This window comes from Engystomops pustulosus, chromosome 7 (assembly GCF_040894005.1).
Source record: "Engystomops pustulosus chromosome 7, aEngPut4.maternal, whole genome shotgun sequence".
Classification (NCBI taxonomy): domain Eukaryota; kingdom Metazoa; phylum Chordata; class Amphibia; order Anura; family Leptodactylidae; genus Engystomops; species Engystomops pustulosus.
Window position 1 is genome coordinate 73,441,014 of NC_092417.1, and position 24,660 is coordinate 73,465,673.

The window sequence follows — 24,660 nt, forward strand, 5'->3', positions numbered from 1 at the left end:
ATTTCCGTCGCGTGCGTGCCAGCGCCGATGCGCCACAATCCGATCGCGTGCGCCAAAATCCCGGGGCAATTCAGGTGAAATCGGCGCAAATCGGAAATATTCAGGTAACACGTCAGGAAAATGCAAATCGGGCCCTTAGTAAATGACCCCCATTGTCTATTACATGAGATTTTGTCACACAATGGCACTTCTCATCTTTGAGAAGAAAGGGTTGCCATTTATAGATTTGGATTTTGACTTCCTCGGCAAAAAACCTGGAGGAAATGCTAGACTCATCCTCTAAACCAGTTGTGGCTTTACATTTTGGAGTCAGAAACCCTGGAAGCCATATAAGTGGCAGTAGAAGTGTTTTAAATGGCACCTAAACTACATAACAGATCTTTGACAAGGGCTCAATATCTGGAGGTATTTTTACTAATTTGTTGAGGAGACACAGAGTGATCAGTTTACAGACAGACAGACGTCGCCAGTGACAGCTCCACTTTCAGAGTGTCGTGACTACAGACAGGCGTAATGCTCCAGAGCTTGGAGTGACTCCATCAAACGCTTAACAACTTATCAGCCAAGGCGGCAAATCAATGATTGTAATGACTGATACATCCAGGAAACACTTAGCTTTCATACAATATTTCATCTATTCTATGTCAGTGGCACTGCATGATCAGCGTATACAGAATGGTACTAAAGCCTAGGACCATGGGAATATACTATATATTCTGTATATTCGTCATTTACCTTCTGTAGGCTCCACAGCCATCCACATCCAAATCCACCTACATCTCTAAGTAGATAAGGAAAAATGGAGACAGCGCAGTGAAAAGAAGATGGACTCTTTGCCGTAAATGTGTAAACACATTCAAGGACTGTTAATACCTGTTTTGTGTGCTGTTTCGTTCTGATTCCTTAAGGTCTCCTGGCAGACTCCTAGGGATATGCGACTAATATAGCCAATCCAAAAGATGTCATAATGGAGGCCACAACACTCGGGGAGTGGGGTTGGGTAATGTATCACTTTATTTATCTGCTATTTATGTTCTGTTGCAGTTGATGAGGATGATAAGACTGCTCTTGATATCTCCTATATTACTTATATGACAACATGCCTCCCACAGATGCCATAATCTGTACAGGTAGACTCCATCACACTGCCACAGACTGCACAAATGCTGAAGATAATTCCTGTCAGATTTCTGTCAGCAAAAAGATGAAAGATGTCTCCTTCACAAAGAAAATGTTTGTTTTGGTCTAGAAAGTCTTATTAAAGAACTTTCATCTTTCCTTTGCCTCTTACAGGCCTGTCACAGGTTAGACAGGTGTGAAAAATATTATATATGAGGTGCGGGGTGGGGTGACCGAGAATCATATTGCCTTCTTCTGTGAATTCTGATAATCTGGTACCAAGGGGATCAAGCGGTTAACAAATGTTATGTTTTCAGGAAATGTAGGTAAAAATCATAACCATTGCCTGGTCTGTAATTTATACTGTGTGGCAGTTTATACTGAATGTTTGTCGTGGTATTCGTGAAATAAAATGCTAAGCTTAAAAAGAGCTAAACTGCATAACTACATTTTCTGTTCAACACTAGTAAATTTAGGCAGTAATCCCATCCTGGGGGCCAAGGTCTCTCACTACCCTCTCCACCAATAAAGGTCTTTGAAGTCTATTTTTCATCAAAGTTGTAAGATCTGCAAACATTATTAAACTCTGTGGGATTAGATCACGACGCATTCGCTATAAGTGACAAATTCTTATGAGAAAGCTTTACACAATGACGGAAACAGATCTCCCACAGCCGCCTAACTCTGTAATTAACCAGCACACAATTCTCTCGCCACCACTGGGAATTCTGGGTAATTGGAATGCAAATGAGTACTCAAGTATAAAATTAAATATGAAGTCCTTAACTCCATAATGCAATAACTGATATAACAACAGCCCGCTCAGACCCCTTCGATGCCTTCGCATGAAGACTTGTTGCTTCAAGTCTTCAGACCAAGACGGCCAATAAAGTTGTAGCCACGTATGATGAAAGAATGCTCAATAGTCTCCATATGGCTTTGCAGTTTTCACTTCAGGTTTGATTTGCTATCCTGTATCAGGTGTCTAGTGGCTCTAGAACCAAAGCTAAAGAGGGTGATCATAGCATTATACTATATAAGGATGGAAGCAAGTCCATCAAGTCCAACCTTTAAAAATTAAACAAATGTTTTTCCCCATAACTTGTGATATTTTTTCTCTCCAGAAAGTTATCCAGGCCTCTCTTGAACATGTACATAGAGTCCGCCATAACAACCTCCTGCGTCAGAGAGTTCCATATTCTCACTGCTCTTACAGTAAAGAACCTTTGTCTATGTTGATGGTAAAATCGTCTCTCCTCTAGATGTAGGAGATGCCCCCTGGTCCTGGTCACAGGCCTAGGTATAAAAAGATCTTTGGAGAGATTCTTGTACTGTCCGTTCAGGTATTTGTACATTGTAATGAGGTCTCCCCTCAGTAGTCTTTTTTCTAAACTGAATAACTCCAAATTTTTTATTCTAGACCCCTCCATTCCCCTAATAATCCTGGTTGCTCTCCTCTGCACCCGTTCCATATCTACTATGTCTCTTTTATACACTGGTGCCCACAGTGTACACAATATTCCATGTGTGGTCTGACCAGTTATTTGTATAAGGGCAAAACTATGTCTTTATCATGAGAATCTATTCCTCTCTTGATACATCCCATAATTTTATTTGCTTTAGCAGCGGCCACCTGGCTCTGGTCACTAAAATTAAGTTTACCATCCACCAATACCCCCTTTATCAGTTACAGTTTTACCAAGTAATTGACTGTTTAGAACATAATTATACTTTTTGTTTCCATGGCCCAAGTGCATAACTTTACATTTATCTACATTAAACCCCATCAACAATTTCTCAGATAACTCCTCAAGCTTCCACAAATCCCTCTATAATGCTAAACTATCAAACTCAGTATTAATTACTTGACACAGCTTAGTATCATCTACAAGTATTGACTGTGTAAACCCACTACAACGTCATTAATAAAAATATTAAAGATAAGTGGCCCCAATACTAACCCTGTGGCACTCCACTGGTAACATCAACCCAGTCTGAGAATCTTCTATCACTAAGCCAATTGCTTTTCCAAATACACAGATTTTCCCCTAGTCCCACTGTCTATTTTATGTACTAACATTTTATGCGGCACTGTATCAAATGCCTTGGAAAAGTCCATATATACAGCATCCACAGCCTCCCCCAGGTCCAGTCTGGAACTTACCTCCTTATATAAGAGGATGGTGGTCGCTCAGCAAATCCAACCAATATAGCCACCTTTACATAGTATATGAAGAAACAATGTAGGCATTATTCAGCTAGACTCCACATGTGCTGTGCCAACTGTGGGGAAGGAGGGGGGGGGGGCTTTTGTCCAATTTATGGCGTCTGGTATCAGAAAGACATTATCCATCATATACAACATAAACAAAGCGATGAAACCCGTAAAGTGGTGGAGGGCACTGATGATAGAGAAGAGGATTTCACGCACATCAACCACTTTTATGGGGTTTTATGGAGTTTTAACAGGTGTCCAAATAGCTGAATATCTTATGAAGGTCGTCAGAGGGACAATTGGCTAATGGGCATGGCTTATAATTTTGAACACTTTCTGTCTGCTGCTCTATTAACAAGTCCTGGGTTATGCTCTTTTCAATCCAAGCACTTAAAGAGGACCTGTCCTGCTTACTAAAGTAAGGAGCTCCTAGTGCTTAAAAAAACGCCACCGGTAACGCTATCTAACACTGCGGCTGAGTACAATGTAAACGCTGGACCGCTCGCCAAGCAATCCGATGTATTCACGAGGGGCAGGGTTGGGGCAGCAGTCACCGCCAGCTTATGGAGCGGGCGAGCGGTCCGACGTTTACATTGTACTGCGCCGCAGTGTTAGATAGCGTTACTGGAGGTTTCCGGTAACACTATCACTGCAGCGTCTGTTTTAGCTTTTAGTAAGCAGCTCCTAGTGCCAAATCCAGCGTCCTGCTGCGCTCACATACAATTCTACACCTAGTATAGAATGGGGGGCATTGAAGAAAAATCATATTTTGCAGCCTGAAGACTAAGAGAAGAAATGTGCTTACAGCTCTAGAGGTGATTGGAGAATACTCGGGATCTGTATGCTATGTGTCAGTATAGAAAATTGAAATTAAAAAATAAAAGCAGAATATTCCTGAACGTCAACATTTCCCAATTTGACTCTTGTTATCGCTGGGGCAAGTCTGGGCACATGACACCTTCCAGCTCTTAATCAAGCTCAGGGATTGGGGTCGAGGCTGAATTCAGTTTACAGAAAACTGTAACGAAGGGGAATATTGAATTCTTAATGGAATTAGAAGCAGAATCAGAAGAAGAGAATTTAGTGCAGCAGTGACTGTAAACATCATGTGTTGTGTGAAGGTAAAGTGAAGCGCTTGCGACTAATCCTGCGCTAATAACATTAAGGAGCTTAATTCCCATAATTAAAAGTACATTTCACTCTGACTGTTCACATTCACCAGGGCCACACTCACATCGCTGCAGGATAATTACACTGAACTTTATTAAATACCAAATTCTCCTCAACGCTCTGCTCAGGTGGCGTCAGCGCCAATCGCTTACAATGTACGAATATTAACCTCGTCTGCAGAATTCTAATTAATAATGGAAATCAAATGAGAATTGTAACAGACTGGAAATATTACAATATAAAACTGGGATCTGCCTTATTTGCATAGTGTAAGCAGCATGGCTCCGGGCAGCACAGAATGTTTCTGGAGATGATGTAGACTTTGAGTTATATACTAAAAGGAGCACGATCAGAGTATTTTTGTAAAATAGTGTGCTGATCTTGTGTTAGATCTGTACTTCATCCAAATTTCTGCAGCACTGAAGGTTCCTAAGAGCACAGGGGTCTCCATAATCCTTAAATGGAAGACGTTTGGGGCAATCACAAATCTTCTTTAACCTCAACATCTAGCCAAACTAAGCAATCATAGAAGAAGAGCCTTGGTGAGAGAGGTAAAGATGATCACCGTGGCTGAGCTCTAGAGATGCAGTATGGAGATGCGAGAAAGTTCCACAAAGTCACCCATCACTGCAGCCTCCACCAGTCGGGGCTTTATGGCAGAGTGTGCCGACAGAAGCCTCTCCTCAGTGCAAGACATATGAAAGCTGCATACAATCAGCAAAAACACATGAAGGACTCCCAGACTATGAGAAAAAAGATTCTCTGGTCTAAAGAGACAAAGATTAAACTTTTTGGTGTTAATTCTAAGTGGTATGTGGGGAGAAAACCAGGCACTGCTCATCACCTCCCAAATACAACCCCAACAATGAAAACATGGAGGTGGCAGCATCATGCTATGAGTTTTTTAGCTGCAGTGATGATTGGTTGCAATTGAAGGAAAGATGAATGAAGTAGAGAGATATTCTGGATGAAAACCTCTTCCAGAATGCTCTGGACCTCAGACTGAAGGTTCATCTTACAACAATACAATGACCCTAAGCACACAGCAACTCTGTGACCATTCCTAATTGGCCCAGCTAGAGCCCTGACCTAGACCCAATTGAGCATCTCTGGAGAGACTGGAAAATGGCTTCCACCAACATTCACCATCCAATCTGATGGACTGCACAAATAAAGTTTAGCCCAACCACCAGGCCCCATTAACCCTGAACCAACATGAGGTTAGTTGACATGAGGGGCGGCCACAGCTTTTATATAATTTAACCATTGTATATAAACATTCCCTTTTTTGTATTTTTTGCAAAACATTAAATGAAAAATGAACATATTTATATAAACCATAACATAAAGTGCAAAACCTCCCACCTGTATGCTGGCCAGCCAGTGGACATGTAGGCCGATAACCCCAACCTATCCACCAGCTGTGACAAAAAAAAGCAACACGAAAAAAAACCTTAAACAAAGGGAGGGCGGGTGGGAAACGCTATCTAGAAGAGAGGTTGAGTGGAAGCTGCAGTCTGTATTTAAGCTAGGCTCACCCAAGACACTAGCCCAGCCCCTAGTCACGTAGCCCGGGACAATTTGGCGCAAAACGGAAATCGTCGGGAAACTTGACAAAAATGCGCTCCATGGACCCTTAGTAAATGAACCCCAATGTCTACAGACTGTCTCTCTCTATGGTCTTTAATACTCCACACACCAACCCTCCACTACTTATTTCACACCCTCCGACTCCACACCAGACCTAGAGAGGAACTCCCTTCTGGAAGGTTCCGGGCAGCCAGCCAATTAAGATAGCCACCTGCTACCATGTGAGAGGATTACATCAGCAAACAGAAAACAACATGTATTTTACAATAGTAAAATAAGAATTAGTACAACCAATGCCCAGTAGTTGGTGGTGGTCCTCCACCTTGCTCACTCTGATAAGGGTTAATATAAGAAGACACTGGGTGTCTCACATTTAACGGGAGAAATTGGTTTATCAGACACCCCCCACCCCCATCAGAACCAGTGACTCCACTCTGGGTCAATCCTTGGCCCTCAATAAATAAAGTTCACTTATCTTCCTTTCCAGGAAAGTGTCGTTTGAGCACAAAAAGTGCCTAATGTGGCTCATAGATTAGCTAATCTCGCCCAAAGTCTATCAGTCATATGCAGTGATTTAGGGAATACTCCTTTAATATTACAGACTTGGTGATCACTTGTTCTCTTACATGTGGATATTCATTAGATTTCTACATGACGTTATTTTATATTGCAGTCAGAAACTTTTATACAGCTCCTGAATGATGCATGAAAATGCTGCAGCCAGTAATAACCAGCGATAATGCTCCCACTTCTAGTAATAACCACAGTGTTTGCGAGGTTTTTTGTGGTTTAACAATCACTCAGCTTTTGGATCCACGGCTCTGGTTATTATTGAGCAGGGGAAGACTGGCTGCAGTTTTTGCAGAGAACCCTCTTTCATCCTTGTTCCATCTGCGGCTCGTGTAAAGTTTGCAGCCTGGCGCCAAATCAAGTATTTTGCAGCGTTTAATGTCATCGGCTAATAATTAAGTGCTGCCAGCAAAAATACCAACATACAGAAACAAATATGTGGAAGGATCAGGGCTCTGACCTCATGTCATACTTCTATTCCTTTCATTTCTTCTCTCGCTGCCTGTGTTTTTCCATTATATCCATAGGAACTTGGCAATGAATCGCTGGTCCTTTAATAGAAAAATTTAAAGGTCCCTAAATCTGTGCTTATTTAGTGAGAATGGTTTTCAGCTCATTTCATTGTTTTCACTGTTATTCTGGCTAAGAATAAAGAAAATCAAATCTCCATTTATAATCTTGGCTGCTATACCCGGGGCTTACACAGACATCATCCCATTGGATAACACTGTTAATGTGAGTTTTGGGGATGACAGACGATCGGCATCATAACTAAATCCAGAGATGGGAAGACAAGGTTACATGGGGTGACCGAACACACAACAGAGACATGAGGGTTCTCATCATCATGTGATCAGATGGATTTCATTGTATGTTTGTTACTTCCCTACGGAGAGTGTCGTACATGGAACCAATCATATTGGTATTAGAATGGGATAGAGCTGGTTTTCCAATATACCGGTAATAAAGATTATTTAATGTCTAATGAGAAATACTAGAACTCTTTTGGAGGAGTCATTTCGAGGGTTTTTGTGGGCCAACATTTTTTATATATTTTTCCAGACCCATTACAAAAACCCAGTGCAGATTAGCTGATCCAGGGGCCAAAAACTATACACTGGATGGAGTTGGAAGTAGAAAGTTGTGTCCAATGTATAGCATTGGGCAGAGTGGGTCTTGTTAGGGAGTTAGGGAGGTACACTTTATTTAATATTGTTTTATTTTCTTTATTCACATTGACCCTGTTGGGTTTTCCAGGATTCTTGAAATATTCCTCTAAGTTGTAACAAATTCCACTTCACATTTATAATGTTTTGAACAAATTAAGCAACTGGTGACCTCATATGTACCTTTCATGTGTAGTCATGTTGGTCCATTCTCTGGTTGCCATATGTTCAATTAGCAGTCGGTACATTACACCTGGGCCCAGATCCAGAATGCACCTCACTCTGGCACCTCTGTAACAAGCCAAGACGAGGGGAAACTACGAGCACTGCTACTCAAGGGAGAAAGGATCCTGCAGCACAGGCTGTGATTGGACACATCTAAGTGATACAATGAGATGTGGCAGCTTGAATATGACGCCATTCACCCGAGCCTTGGCTAGATACTGGCTATTCTGTGGAGGCTGAACTTGGCAGGTTATGTAAAGGCTTCACAATCTGGAAAGTTCCTGCTTCTTATTTTAAAATGCCAGAAATATTCAGAGAGATTGGCAGCTTCCTCCAGTGATATGATTCATGTTCATGCTGGGAGTGCCCAGGGCCAGTACCGTAACTTGGGGATGAGGGGAGCTTATCGCCCCACTCATCTTACTGACAAGAAGGAATTTGTTCCCTGTATACATGATATGACGGCGGCCATGTATTTATAAATGAGGTGATGTCCAGGCTGCTGGCTGGATGAAGACAAAGCAGAAACTTAACCCATAGAATGAGGTAAGATGAGGCCAGAAGGCAAATGCAGAACTTTGCCATTTCCAGTTTGACGCACAGGCCCTCTTTTACCACCAGACATAAGATGTCAATGGTGGGGAGTTGGACAGGGGGGGCAGGTAGGGGAGCCTCTGCCCTCCGTGATCAAGTCTATACAATAATCAATTGTATCTATGTCTTTAGCTTGTATTTACTTCTTTAAGATGCTGATACAAGTGATTATGAGAGAGCTTCACTAGGGTTTAGATTCATTACGGGAGTGTTAAGAAAATTACCTAAAAATCTTACCACAGTGAATATCATCTGTTAAATTTCTATGTTAATTATTGTGGCATTGCATAGCTATATCTTTTTCTGAAAAATCTGTGTACTGATTAATATTAATATGGTCACCATAGATACAGTTTCTACATGGATAGCCCCTTTTCATTTTATTTCATTTAATGTTAAAGATATCTTGCTGTTAGTGAAAAGGAATGTCGCTATTTTTAGATCATAACTAGAGATGAGCGAACACACTCGTCCGAGCTTGATACTCGTTCGAGCATTAGTGTACTCGTAACTGCTCGTTGCTCGGACGAATACTTCGCCCGCTCGAGAAAATGGCATCTCACGCCGTTTTGATTTTTGGCGGCCAGAAACAGAGCCAATCACAAGCCAGGAGACACTGCACTCCACCCAGCATGACGTGGTACCCTTACACGTTGATAGCAGTGGTTGGCTGGCCAGATCAGGTGACCCTGGAATAGACTAGCCCCTGCCCGCGCTGCTCGGATCATTCTCTGTCTGGATGCCGCTAGGGAGAGAGCTGCTGCTGCTGCAGGGATAGCGTTAGGGTGTTAAGGTGTTATATTAGCTTACTGTTAGGCAGGGCTAGAATACCGTTATATATATATATTTTTTTTTGTTTGCTTGTGGTTGGGCTTGCTGCCATTAGTAGTGCAGCTAGTACCATATTGTGAGGAATTTGCAGAGAGACTTGAGAACGTTATATTTAGCTCTTAGTGACACACACATCTCAAACACCTAAGTGGGACAATTTATTAGGGGTTTGATTGAATTAGGCACAGTCTGACGATATTTTTTTTTTTTTTTAAAACTTAAAGTGACTTAAAATCCAGTTCTTGTGTGCTGTTAGAAACTAGGCATACAAGAACCCAACCGACTTTCTTAGGCCTACAATAACGTTATATATATATATTTTGTTGATTTGTTTGTGGCTGGCCTTGCTGGCACTAGTAGTGCAGCTAGTACCATATTGTGAGGAATTTGCAGGGAGACTTGCGAACGTTATATTCAGCTCTTAGTGACACACACATCTCAAACACCTAAGTGGGACAATTTACTAGGGGGTTGATTGAATTAGGCACAGTCTGCTGATTTTTTTTTTTACTTTTATTTTTTTTTTATAACTCAAAGTCATCAGGCACAGCACGAAATCCAGTTGTGTGCTGTCAGTGTAGGTTAGAAACTAGCCATAGCAATAGGATAGCATCGTTTTGTAAAAAAAAAAAAACACAAAAAAAAAACAAATAAAACAAAAAAATCCCAAAAAATGTACAGTTTACACTTTAATTTTAAAAATGTTGAACCCGAGGGCTAGGGGTAGAGGAGGAGGGCGTGGACATGGGCGTCCAACTACTCCAGGGGTCAGAGGCTGTGGTCCTGGGCGGGGTGAGACACCACCTGCTGATGAGGGAGCAGGGGAACGCCGCAGAGCTACACTCCCTAGGTTCATGTCTCCCTAGGTTCATTTCCCAGGAAAATTTGGCATTTCAACCGGCATACTCTGAGGAACTGTTTTCTGGACCCTTTCCAGAGTCACAAACCACTTGTCCGGTTGCTGCTGAGCTCTTTTCTGATGCCCAGGTTTTCCACCGGTCGCAGTCTGTGGGTGATGATGACATTGATGATGTAGTGGAAGAAGTGTGTAAAGAGGTGTCGGACGATGAGGAGACACGGTTGTCAGACAGTGGTGAAGTTGTTGTCAGGGCAGGAAGTCCGAGGGGGGAGCAGACTGAGGGATCGGAGGATGATGAGGTGACAGACCCTATACGAGTCCTATACCAGAACAGGTTGGAAGAGGCAGTGGTGGGGCCAGAGGCAGAGGCAGGGCCAGAGCTGGTGCATCAGCGCCAAATGTTTCACGTAGTAAAGCACCCGTGGCGAGGGCTAGATTTTCAGAAGTCTGGATGTTCTTTAAAGAAACACCGGATGACCGACGGACTGTGGTGTGAAACCTGTGCCAAACCAGGATCAGCAGGGGTTCCACCACTACTAGCTTAACTACCACCAGTATGCGCAGGCATATGAATGTTAAACACCCCACTCAATGGCACCAAGCCCGTTCACCTCCGGCTGGGCACACCACTGCTTCTTCCCCTGTGTCATCTGCTGCCTCTGCTAGTCAGCCCCTTGCCCAGGACCCCGGCCCAAACACCTCCCGTGTAAAAACCACATCTTCGCCTCCACGATCCTCCACAGCATCCACCAATGTCTCCATGCGCAGCGTTCAGCTCTCCATACCCCAGACGCTAGAGCGCAAAAGGAAGTATAGTGCAACCCACCCACACGCCCAAGCCCTCAACGTCCACATCTCCAGATTACTTAGCCTGGAGATGCTGCCCTATAGGCTGGTAGAGACCGAGGCCTTTCGCAACCTCATGGCGGCGGCCGCCCCTCGGTATTTGGTCCCCAGCCACCACTACTTTTCCCGATGTGCCGTCCCAGCCCTGCACCAGCACGTGTCAGACAACATCATCCGTGCCCTGACCAACGCTATGGACGAGTGCTGCCGGGCAGGGCCACTATATATCGCTGACGGCACATTGGGTTAACTTGGTGGAGGCTGGGGCCGAGTCTGACCCTGGGGCTGGTCATATATTGCTGACGCCGAGGATTGCGGGGCCTACCTCGGTCCAGGTCTCTCAGGCCTTCTATGCCTCCTCCTCCTCCCACCCCTCCTCCACCTCCTTCTCCGAAATACCATCCGTGGGCATGGCGTCATCAGTCGGTAGCTCTAGGCACAGCAGCAGTGCCGTCGCTAAGCGACAGCAGGCGGTGCTCAAACTGCTGAGCCTAGGCGATAAAAGGCACACCGCCCAAGAGCTATTACAGGGCATCAGGGCGCAGACTGATCTGTGGCTGGCACCGCTGAACCTGAAGCCAGGCATGGTTGTGTGTGAATATGGCCGTAACCTGGTGGCGGCTCTGCAACTCGGCAGACTGACGCATATGCCATGCCTGGCCCATGTGTTAAATATCATAGTTCAGCGTTTCCTCAAGACATACCCCAATCTGTCTGATTTGCTCACGAAGGTGCGCTGCATCTGTGCGCATTTCAGGAAGTCCAGCACCGATGCTGCCACTATCAGGGCAGCGCACCGCCGCCTCCAACTGCCCGCTCACCGACTGTTGTGCGACGTGCCCACGAGGTGGAATTCAACATTAACCATGTTATCCAGAGTTTACCAGCAGTGCAGAGCGATTGTAGACTGACAGATGTCAAATTCCACCAGAACTGGTAGTCAGGTCAGTCAGCTTCCTCAAGTCTACAATGAGGAGTGGACATGGATGTCTGATATCTGTCAGGTGCTGAGTAACTTTGAGGAGTCAACACAGATGGTCAGTGGCGATGCAGCCATCATCCGCCTCACCATCCCGCTGCTTGGCCTGTTAAAAAAATCTCTCTGGCCAGCATGAAGTCAGAAGCTTTGCGCTCGTCACAAGAGACGGGGGAAGAAGATTCCCTTGTTGATAGCCAAAGCACCCTTAGGTCTGTTTCTCAGCGCATATCGGAGGAGGTGGAGGAGGATGAGGAGGAAGAGGAGGAGAATGTTAGCGAGACAGAAGAGGGGAGCAATGCTCAGACCTTCACTGTTCAGCGTGTATGGGCAGAAGAAGAGGAGTTGGAGGAGTTGGAGGAGGAGGAGATTCAGGCCAGTGAGGGGAGTGAATTTATAGCTGCCTCCACACATTGTTTCCATTGCTACCTCCACACATCATCTCCATATCTGCCTCCCAAAGTTGTCCATATAGCTGCCTCCATACATCGTCCCCTTCGCAAACAAGCTGTGTCAGGCAGAATTTTGGGTTGTTTTCATGGCTTCCACATCAAACTTGTTAACTTTGTCGCCACCCTGCTGTGTTATCCGCAAAATATACTGGCAAACTTTTATCATTTACCGATATTATATCAGCGCTTCTTGCGCATCTGTTTACATTCCCCTCACCCGTCATAACCCAAACTTATAAGAACACTACTACACTTGATCTTATACAAAAGGTTCTTAGAAGTGCTGTTTGGGGAGGAGCCAAGAGACAGGGGCTTGGACAGGCGAAAGCTCGTCTGGCAGCGGACCGCAAGCTCCATCCCAAGATTAGGCAGCGTCAGAGGCATCCATGCATACTGCCCGTGCCATTCCTGTCCATTTTGCCTCCACGATCCTCCACAGCGTCCACCAATGTCTCCATGCGCAACTTTCAACTCTCTATACCCCAGAAGCTGGAGCACGAGAGGATATACAGCACATCATCCCCTTATCAAACGAGCTGTTTCAGGCAGAATTTTCAGGTGTTTCACCAGATACATAATGGAACTCGGCCCATCTGTCGCCGCCATACTGGAGACCTGAAGTTGCAATCATAGCAGCGCAATACGGATGCCCCATACTGTTACTCTTAATCATGGAAGTCGTCTCCATGGCTGCCTCCACATGTCGTCCCCTTATCAAACGAGCTGTGTCAGGCTCATTTTTCGGGTGTTTCACCAGATACGTTATGGAACTTGGTCACTATGTCGCCACCATGCTGTGTTACCGACTAAATATACCTTCAACCTTTTGTTGACATAGGAAATCATTTCAGCGCTTCTTGCTCACCTCCTTTGGTTCCTCTCTGCCACCCATTGGTTTGAAGCCTGATTCCATTTAGGGTATATCGCCATGACACTCTCTAGCATGACGCTGCTGCCGCTGCCTCTGCATGCCGTCCCCTATAGTGTCAGGGTCAATTATTGGATGTTTTAGATGCTATCTATCCTCATTCGGTCACTCTGTCATTGCCATGCTGTTGCCCATAATTTTGGCATAATGGTGCGATTAAGCAGCCTCAGAGGCATCCATGCATGCTGCTCCTGCTGTTTCCTGTCCATTTCTGTGGTGTTTTCATCATTTTCTGAGGTTTCAAGGTGTTTGGCCAAGCCTCCCTGTGCAGACCCTTGAAAAATGCTCGAGTCTCCCATTGACTTCAATGGGGCTCGTTATTCGAGACGAGCACTGGAGAATCAGGAAAAGTTCATCTCGAATAACGAGCACCTGAGCATTTTAGTGCTCGCTCATCTCTAATCATAACTAATCCATTGAAGTAATTTGTGAAATGAATTGTTCTGGTGTTCGTAGTAAACTTTGGACATCTCACCCTCCTGCTCACTCTGCACTCCGCTCTCCCCCTACCTGCTGTAATCTCACAGTACCAGTGCGATTTAGGAGACAGTGAGAGGGTGATAGTGCTCCTCCACAGTCTAACGGCCTGTTAAGCCAGAGCACAGAGGAGCTCTGGTATCAACCCCGTGATCGCTACTGGCTCAATATCATTTCAAAAGTTCATTTTAGAAGTAAGGAAGCTATGGATAAAAAAGAAGATCTATGAGTAACTGTCCCTGGTTTGTCATGCTTGAATTTGATAGTATGTGTTGTATATTCAACACATATAAAACCAATACATATACATATGCAGAAAAAAATGTAAAAAAAGCACATGAGTATTACAAATACATTACAATATTTTAATTTCCACAAGTCAGATAAACTACCTATCACCTCTACTCCGTCTTTGTTATGCATTTTCCTTCAAACGGCTGCTGACCTACCTACCTAAAATGTATTTTTTTTTTACATTTTATGTGGGAATTTGAAGACAATCAGACATTTTTGCTGCCTAAACATTTTGTAATAACATTCTCTGCGGTTTCCGCATGCATTCTGCTTTCTGTGTTCAGCTGTTGTCACAGGCCAAATTCTCTCTGCATCTTTCATTTTCGGTCACATCCTTGAGCTTTCATTGTAAGGCTTCTTCTTGTATTTCCTCTGCAGCTGTAATGCTGCAGTTGTGCCCGTGGACCCGTAGATAGTCCCAGAGCCCTGTCTCAGGTTAGTTGGTTTGGTTAGTACTGTTGGGTTAGACCATCCAAGCAATGAACCCATGGATCTTACGCCCCTTTCACACAAATGTATAGGGTGGCCGTATGTTAGCAATTTGAACGGTAGCTGGCATACAGGGGGTCATTTATTAAGGGCCCGATTCGCGTTTTCCCGACGTGTTACCCGAATATTTCCGTTTTGCGCCGCTTGTACTTAAATTGCCCCGGGATTTTGGCGCACGCGATCGGATTGTGGCGCATCGGCGCTGGCATGCGCGCGACGGAAATCGGGGGGCGTGGCCGAACGAAAACCCGACGTATTCGGAAAAACCGCCGCATTTAAAAACCGAAAATGTGTCGCATAAGGACCGCTTACCTTCACCTGGTCCAGCTCGGTGCATTCCGGCGCGATGAGTTTACTTTCAGCGCAGCAGCGCCACCTGGTGGACGGCGGAAGAACTACCTTATTAAATCCCGGCCGGACCCGAATCCAGAGCGGAGAAGCCGCCGCTGGAACGCGAATGGACCGGGTAAGTAAATTTGCCCCACAGTCCCCATAGAAGTGCATGGGACATTGAGCATAATGTGTGTCACATTGTTGTCTATGTAAAAACGATAAAGTGTGCTCTATCTATCATTGTACTTATATCCCTGCTGTACGGTTCACTATGGGTAGGAAGGGGTGAGAAGTGCTCCCCCTCCCCTTTTTCAGCTGGCCATATAATAAGCCCAGGGCCTGGGCGTAGCATTCCTGTTTGTATGAAGGGTCCTTGCTGTGATTGGTGCTGCTCCTACACCTCAAATATTTACCGCTAATAGAGACTGTGTACAATATCTGCTTGTCCTCAATTTATTATCTATTTCTCTTTGTGCTTAACCAATACACTACTACATAGCCTTGTCTACCACGTCCTTAAGTCATATCTGCATTTTACTTCCTCTCTGCATATTTAGCTAGTTACCAAATCCATCTTTTCCAATGAATTGGATCTGAGATTTATATGCTTTGGTGCCCATCTTGAGACAACAACTCTGACTTGAGTTCCAAGGCCTACAAGTGTGTCCATATAGCCTCCATTATACACAATGGGGGAGATCTATCATTAGGCAAGATTTTGAGCAGTTGTCTGTGTCTTAGACTGGCAGGTTTCCACCAGTCGGATTTATAGTCTGGTGTATGTGCAGTGTTACCTGCCTGCTGATGTGATCAGCTGTGTGTGCTCTATGCAAATAGGCTGCACCAGCCACACGTATGTTTAACATCTGCTCAATTTGTGCCTTTTTGCGGTGTTTTTGCACAGGAAATTCTCAGATACCTCAAATATAAAATTGAGAAAAAACGTCAAAATTGAGCAAAAACTTCCCCATGTAGTAGCATCGGACCCACCTATACCCCCACCTATGTGGTGTAGTTTTGTGATTAAATTCTTTGAAAATTCTCAGTTGATAAATGTGGTGTTACACACTCTGTGGTATATTTTTTCCACCAGTGTTACTTTAGAATTGCATTTTTTTCTCGCTAAAAAACCTGCAAAAACGATGTTTGCGCAAAAATGTGTGACAATTATACGGCAAGAAGCTACATAGGACTAATGATAAATCTCCCCCAATGTCCTTGTATTGTACCTGCTGCTTCCGTTATCAAACCATGTCCATGTGTTCTCGCTGCAGCTCCCATTATTCACCAAGACTCTGTGTCTTGGCTGCAGCTTCCATTATCTACCATGTCCCTGTGTTTTGGTTACTGCTTTCATTATCCACCATTTCTCTGTGTTCTCGCTGCAGCTTCCATTATCCACCATTTCCCTGTGTTCTCGTTGCAGCTTCCATTATCTACCATGTTCCTGTGTTCTCGTTGCAGCTTTCATTATCCACCATGTTCCTGTGTTCTCGTTGCAGCTTCCATTATCCACCATTTCCCTGTGTTCTCGTTGCAGCTTCCATTATCCACCATATTCCTGTGTTCTCGTTGCAGCTTTCATTATCCACCATGTTCCTGTGTTCTAGTTGCAGCTTTCATTATCCACCATGTTCCTGTGTTCTCGTTGCAGCTTTCATTATCCACCATGTTCCTGTCTTCTCGTTGCAGCTTCCATTATCCACGATGTTCCTGTCTTCTCGTTGCAGCTTCCATTATCCACCATGTTCCTGTGTTCTAGTTACAGCTTCCATTATCCACCATGTTCCTGTGTTCTAGCTGCAGCTTCCATTATCCACCATGTTCCTGTGTTCTCACTGCAGCTTCCATTATCCACCATGTTCCTGTCTTCTCGTTACAGCTTCCATTATCCACCATGTTCCTGTCTTCTCGTTGCAGCTTCCATTATCCACCATGTTCCTGTGTTCTAGCTGCAGCTACCATTATCCACCATGTTCCTGTGTTCTAGTTGCAGCTTCCATTATCCACCATGTTCCTGTCTTCTCGTTGCAGCTTCCATTATCCACCATGTTCCTGTCTTCTCGTTGCAGCTTCCATTATCCACCATGTTCCTGTGTTCTAGCTGCAGCTTCCATTATCCACCATGTTCCTGTCTTCTCGCTGCAGCTTCCATTATCCACCATGTTCCTGTCTTCTCGCTGCAGCTTCCATTATCCACCATTTCCCTGTGTTCTCGTTGCAGCTTCCATTATCCACCATGTTCCTGTGTTCTCGTTGCAGCTTTCATTATCCACCATGTTCCTGTGTTCTCGTTGCAGCTTCCATTATCCACCATTTCCCTGTGTTCTCGTTGCAGCTTCCATTATCCACCATGTTCCTGTGTTCTCGTTGCAGCTTCCATTATCCATCATGTTCCTGTGTTCTCGTTGCAGCTTTCATTATCCACCATGTTCCTGTCTTCTCGTTGCAGCTTCCATTATCCACCATGTTCCTGTCTTCTCGTTGCAGCTTCCATTATCCACCATTTCTCTGTGTTCTCGCTGCAGCTTCCATTATCCACCATGTTCCTGTCTTCTCGTTGCAGCTTCCATTATCCACCATGTTCCTGTGTTCTAGTTGCAGCTTTCATTATTCACCATGTTCCTGTGTTCTAGTTGCAGCTTTCATTATCCACCATGTTCCTGTCTTCTCGTTGCAGCTTCCATTATCCACCATGTTCCTGTCTTCTCGTTGCAGCTTCCATTATCCACCATGTTCCTGTGTTCTAGCTGCAGCTTCCATTATCCACCATGTTCCTGTGTTCTAGCTGCAGCTTCCATTATCCACCATGTTCCTGTGTTCTCACTGCAGCTTCCATTATCCACCATGTTCCTGTCTTCTCGTTACAGCTTCCATTATCCACCATGTTCCTGTCTTCTCGTTGCAGCTTCCATTATCCACCATGTTCCTGTGTTCTAGCTGCAGCTACCATTATCCACCATGTTCCTGTGTTCTAGTTGCAGCTTCCATTATCCACCATGTTCCTGTCTTCTCGTTGCAGCTTCCATTATCCACCATGTTCCTGTCTTCTCGTTGCAGCTTCCATTATCCACCATGTTCCTGTGTTCTAGCTGCAGCTTCCATTATCCACCATGTTCCTGTCTTCTCGCTGCAGCTTCCATTATCCACCATGTTCCAGTCTTCTCGCTGCAGCTTCCATTATCCACCATGTTCCTGTCTTCTCGCTGAAGCTTCCATTATCCGCCATGTTTCTGTCTTCTCGTTGCAGCTTTCATTATCCACCATGTTCCTGTCTTCCCGTTGCAGCTTCCATTATCCACCATGTTCCTGTGTTCTAGCTGCAGCTTCCATTATCCACCATGTTCCTGTGTTCTAGCTGCAGCTTCCATTATCCACCATGTTCCTGTCTTCTCGTTGCAGCTTCCATTATCCACCATATTCCTGTGTTCTAGCTGCAGCTTCCATTATCCACCATGTTCCTGTGTTCTAGCTGCAGCTACCATTATCCACCATGTTCCTGTGTTCTAGTTGCAGCTTCCATTATCCACCATGTTCCTGTCTTCTCGTTGCAGCTTCCATTATCCACCATGTTCCTGTCTTCTCGTTGCAGCTTCCATTATCCACCATGTTCCTGTGCTCTAGCTGCAGCTTCCATTATCCACCATGTTCCTGTCTTCTCGCTGCAGCTTCCATTATCCACCATGTTCCAGTCTTCTCGCTGCAGCTTCCATTATCCACCATGCTCCTGTCTTCTCGCTGAAGCTTCCATTATCCACCATGTTTCTGTCTTCTCGTTGCAGCTTTCATTATCCACCATGTTCCTGTCTTCCCGTTGCAGCTTCCATTATCCACCATGTTCCTGTGTTCTAGCTGCAGCTTCCATTATCCACCATGTTCCTGTGTTCTAGCTGCAGCTTCCATTATCCACCATGTTCCTGTCTTCTCGTTGCAGCTTCCATTATCCACCATATTCCTGTGTTCTAGCTGCAGCTTCCATTATCCACCATGTTCCTGTCTTCTCGTTGCAGCTTCCATTATCCACCATGTTCCTGTGTTCTAGCTGCAGCTTCCATTATCCACCATGTTCCTGTCTTCTCGCTGCAGCTTCCATTATCCACCATGTTCCTGTCTTCTCGCTGCAGCTTTCATCATCCGACAGTTACAATCGATTTCTGTTTATTTGTATTTATACTTTAGATTTATAAAACAAATGATGTCGATCAGATGAAAAACTCTTGGGCTTTGCAGTGTCCAGCAGTCAGCTGCAGACGCTGCGCATTGCACTAAACATCTAGTTTTTGTTACTTTCATTTCCGTTATTTTACACATCAAGCAAAAAGAAAGCGCTTGGCTCCTGAGTATTGCAGAGACAACAGAGGAGACTCAGCAGTTGTCAAATCACATAGAAAACTGTTGTGAGGATGAAACACAATCTAATACAAAGAAAACTGTAGATCCTTGTTATGTCCAAAGGGGAATAAAAAATTATCTCGACAAATATAAGGACGATGGGAGCAGATAAAATAGACACAGAAACTTAACTGGTGGAACCCAGTAAACATCATTAGCTGTAATGGGGCTACCCTCAGCAGAACTATGCACACCTCACCTATCATACATATATAATAATTGTTATTCATATAGCATCATATTCTGCAACACTTTATGGGGAACATTTGCAAACAAAATAAGACATTACTAAGAAATAACACAGTCAGACGAAACAAAAGGAAAGCGAGCCCTGCCTACAAGCGCTATGAGTTATATATTGTGACAATGTTTTCTAATAGCTCGGATTTATAAAATCTTTTGCTGACAATTTTTTGGAGGATGTTTGAGCATTAAGTGTAAGGAGGCCTTTACAGAGGAATGTACACCGGCAGTATATAAGTCTGGTAATCATCCAGGTCATTTTTTTGTACATTAAGAAAAGTAAATGATACTCGGCACCGCTATTTATTACAACCTGGTGGAATTATTCCACTCCGAGGCTTTTACCCATGCCGCCTACGCTCTCTTCATTTTGTGACTAAATCCCCCAAAAGAAATTGGCTGATTCGACCATTATCATAAATAAATGTTGTCGACACAGCGAGGCCAAGCACCATGCCTGGAACCTGCGATCACTGAGCTAATGAGAAAGATATAGATTTTATATCCCCGTAATTTATCGCTTTCTCCTGCGGTAGTTACCAGGAAAGAAGGCGCCGCTTCTCATCACAAAACAAGCAGCACTTGTCACTAGATGCAATAAACAGCTACACTCATTTGTTCCGCTCGCAGGTTGAGACACGTGGGTCTGTGGTCCTGCCTCCAGAGCGATCGTTAATGTCACTGCAATGTGCATAGACACCACTACAGGGCGCCCTTCAGGATCATTTATCTCAAAGTCAGCTATTTCTGTACGTTCTATTATCATAATACCCCTTTAGGTAACATATAGAATAAATCACCATCATCAGTATTAGCCGTCATACATCATACAGCACATTGCATTTTCTGGCTGTTCTTGAGTTGCACTCACTATTCTACTCGAAATGTATACATTCTCTATTTTACATGAATTATCCTGTTCTAATCCTGAGTGACATCCTGTATTAAACTTCAGAGTTGTACTCACTATTCTGATTCTGATGTCCCTTATCTCTACGTGGCATGAAGATGTGCAAGCCTCTTCACATGTATCATAATTCTGTCTTTGTCTTTGTTTTGGGACTTTTCTCGGCTTTTCTGTTGGTCAGGTGTGTCTTAGCGGTTTTTCCTTATTGATACATGTGGTGTTTGGTCTTTAGTGTATTTACGACTTTTTAAAAGCAAAAGTTGTAAAAAGTCTCCAAAAGTCACAATCACTTCCAAGCTAGTTGCTATCCCTGGTCAGGGGCAGCCTGGTCACATGTGTAACTTTCACATCTGGATTTAGGTGATAAATTAGGGAACACTGCAGAAAATGAAAGAATGGTAAACTTTGAAGGGAGACACTTTTAGGCACAAAACAAGTTGTAAATGAGCACAAGCTCACAACCATGAAAAGTCTCAAAAATTAAAGAAAGTTTGATACACTGCGTACATACATTACATTACTTATCCTGCACTGAAACTGAGTTACATCCTGTATTATAATTCAGAACTGGACTCACTCTTCTGGTGGTGGAGTCATTGGAGGACATTTATCATTTCGAATCTATTCTATGTTGTTTAGTTTTTGCGCAAAAATTTGCACAATTTGTGTCATTTGCAATTTATTTGCCTCATTTTATCGCAAAGGTATTTCAACGTCTTTCTTGCAAATGTTCCCAGGGCAACAAATGTATCCTTGTTTGTGGGTGTGCAACCCCGTGCAATGGTGGTTTTACTATTCCGATTTTTTAAACTTCGCACAGTCACTCTGTGATGATTTATTTAGATCTGATCTTCAAATTTACTATATTTGTAATTGTTGACCTGCCTTTACATAAAACAAAATGTTTGTTTTGGATGACCATTTGCATATATTTAATTTTAAAAAATGATTTAAAATATATAAAGTTCAAATGATTACCTTGTGTTTTGTGTTTTTTTTTAGGTTTGTTTCAAGGAACATGTAGAAGGCGGGGTAGAGGGAAGAGTTGTAGGGAGTCTAGTCCTGAACTGGTACACCCCAATAAGTTTGCCAGGCTGGCGGATGAGGGGGGTATCAGCTCTGGGGTAGCAATGCTGCAGAAAGACGTGGCCGCTAGCAACCAGGGGAATGTCTGCTCCGGTAAGAAGGGTAATAGGAGCACAGGCAAGGTCAGACAGGTGCTGGTAGTGGGAGATTCGATTATTAGGGGAACACACAGGGCAATCTGTCACAAAGACCGTGCTTACCGAACAGTGTGTTGTTTGCCGGGTGCTCGGGTGCGGCATGTTGCGGATCGGGTTGACGGATTACTGGGAGGGGCTGGTGAGGAACCGGCGGTCATGGTCCACATTGGCACTAATGACAAAGTAACAGGTAGATGGAAGGTCCTTAAAAATGATTTCAGAGATTTAGGCCATAAGCTCAGGGCAAGGACCTCAAAGGTAATTTTCTCCGAAATACTGCCTGTACCACGTGCCACACCAGAAAGGCAGCGGGAGATCAAGGAGGTAAATAAGTGGCTCAAAAGTTGGTGTAGGAAGGAGGGTTTTGGGTTCATGGAGAACTGGACTGACTTTTCTGTTGGCTACAGGCTCTACAGTAGGGATGGGCTGCACCTCAATGGGGAGGGGGGTGCTGTTTTAGGGGAAAAAATGGCTAGAAGGTTGGAGGAGTGTTTAAACTAGAGACCTGGGGGGAGGGCAACTACACTTGTGCAGGGCAAATAGACAGTGTACATAGAGAGCTGGGAAGAGTCATAGTTCATGGGGGAGGAAGGGGGGCTGGAATGAGATTGGGGAATAAGGACAAAAGGAATACGGACAGGGAAAACCATATAAAGTGTATGTACACAAATGCCAGAAGCCTCACAAACAAAATGGAGGAACTGGAACTCTTGATGTTGGAGCGGAAATATGATATAGTGGGTATCAGCGAGACATGGCTGGACAGTAGCTATGACTGGGCTGTTGCTATAGATGGTTATAGTCTTTTTAGAAAGGATCGTATAAATAAAAAAGGTGGAGGGGTTTGTTTATATGTGAATTCTTGCCTCAAGCCCGTCCTGCGAGATGACATCAGTAACGCAAATGTGGAGTCCCTATGGGTGGAGATAAGAGGAGGGAAAAAGAATAATAAAATATTACTAGGGGTTTGTTACAAGGCTCCAAATATAATGGAGGCAACAGAGGAAATGCTGATAAGTGAAATGGATGCGGCTTCAAAGCTTGGTGAAGTACTTATCATGGGGGACTTCAATTACCCAGATATCGACTGGGGGGCAGAAACCTGCAGGTCCTTCAAAGGCAGCAGGTTCTTGTCAACAACAAAAGACAATTACCTATCGCAACTAGTCCTGGAGCCAACAAGAGGGGGGGCACTGCTGGACCTTATCCTAACCAACAGACCTGATAGGGTATCAAAACTACAGGTTGGGGGGAACCTGGGGAATAGTGATCATTGTGATTTTGTATTACGCTTTACTAAGAGCATTACGGAAGGGGCAACCAACACTCTAAACTTCAGGAGGGCAAATTTTCAGCAACTAAGGGAAGACCTTAAAGGCATAGACTGGGATAATGTTCTCAAAGACAAAAGCCCCCCCCAAAAATGGAACTTTTTCTCACATATTCTGAAAAAGTCCTGTGAGAAACACATACCTTATGGGAAAAAGCATAAGAGGAACAAGAAAAAGCCAATGTGGCTAACTAGTCTTGTAAGGAAAGCAATAAGCGAGAAAGATAAAGCGTTTAAGGTGCTAAAACGTGAAGGTAGCGATGAGGCATTACAGGATTATAGAGAGAAAAATAAATCCTGTAAAAAGCAGATAAAGGCCGCAAAAATAGAGACTGAGAGAAATATTGCCAGGGAGAGCAAAAATAATCCCAAATTATTTTTCAAGTATATAAATGATAAGAAACTAAAAACAGAGAGTGTGGGTCCCCTTAGAAATAACATGGGGGTCATGGTGGAAGGAGATGAGGAAAGGGCCAATCTACTGAATGTCGCCTTCTCAACTGTCTTCACCCAGGAAAATCCCCTGGTGGAAGACACAATGAGGAATAATGTTAATTCTTTTTATAATGTCAACAGTTTAACCCAGGAAGAGGTACGGCGCCGCCTCGCAACCACTAAGATAGATAAATCACCTGGGCCAGATGGCATACACCCCCGGGTTCTGCATGAATTATGTACGGTGATAGACAAACCTTTATTTTTAATATTTGAAGATTCATTGAGGACTGGTTATGTTCCACAGGAATGGCGCATAGCAAATGTGGTACCAATATACAAAAAAGGATCAAATAGCGATCCTGGAAACTACAGACCCGTGAGTCTAACTGCTGTGGTGGGGAAAATATTTGAGGGGTTTATTAGAGATGCTATCCTGGAGTATCTCACTGTGCACAACTTTATAACCCAGCGTCAGCATGGGTTTATGAGAGATCGGTCCTGTCAGACTAATCTGATTGGTTTCTACGAGGAGGTAAGTCCCAGACTGGATCTGGGGGACGTTGTGGATGTTGTATATCTGGACTTTTCAAAGGCATTTGACACCGTGCCACATAAAAGGTTGGTATATAAAATGAGACTGCTGGGAGTAGGAGAAAATCTGTGTATTTGGGTAAGTAATTGGCTTAGTGATAGAAAACAGAGGGTGGTCATTAATGGCACATTCTCAGATTGGGTTGATGTTACCAGTGGAGTGCCACAGGGGTCAGTATTGGGGCCACTTCTTTTTAATATTTTTATTAATGACCTTGTAGTGGGTTTACACAGTCAAGTTTCAATATTTGCAGATGATACTAAGCTGTGTAAAGTAATAAATACTGAGGTCGATAGTTTAGCATTACAGAGGGATCTGTGGAAGCTTGAGGAGTGGGCAGAGAAATGGTTGATGAGGTTTAATGTAGATAAATGTAAAGTTATGCACTTGGGCCATGGTAA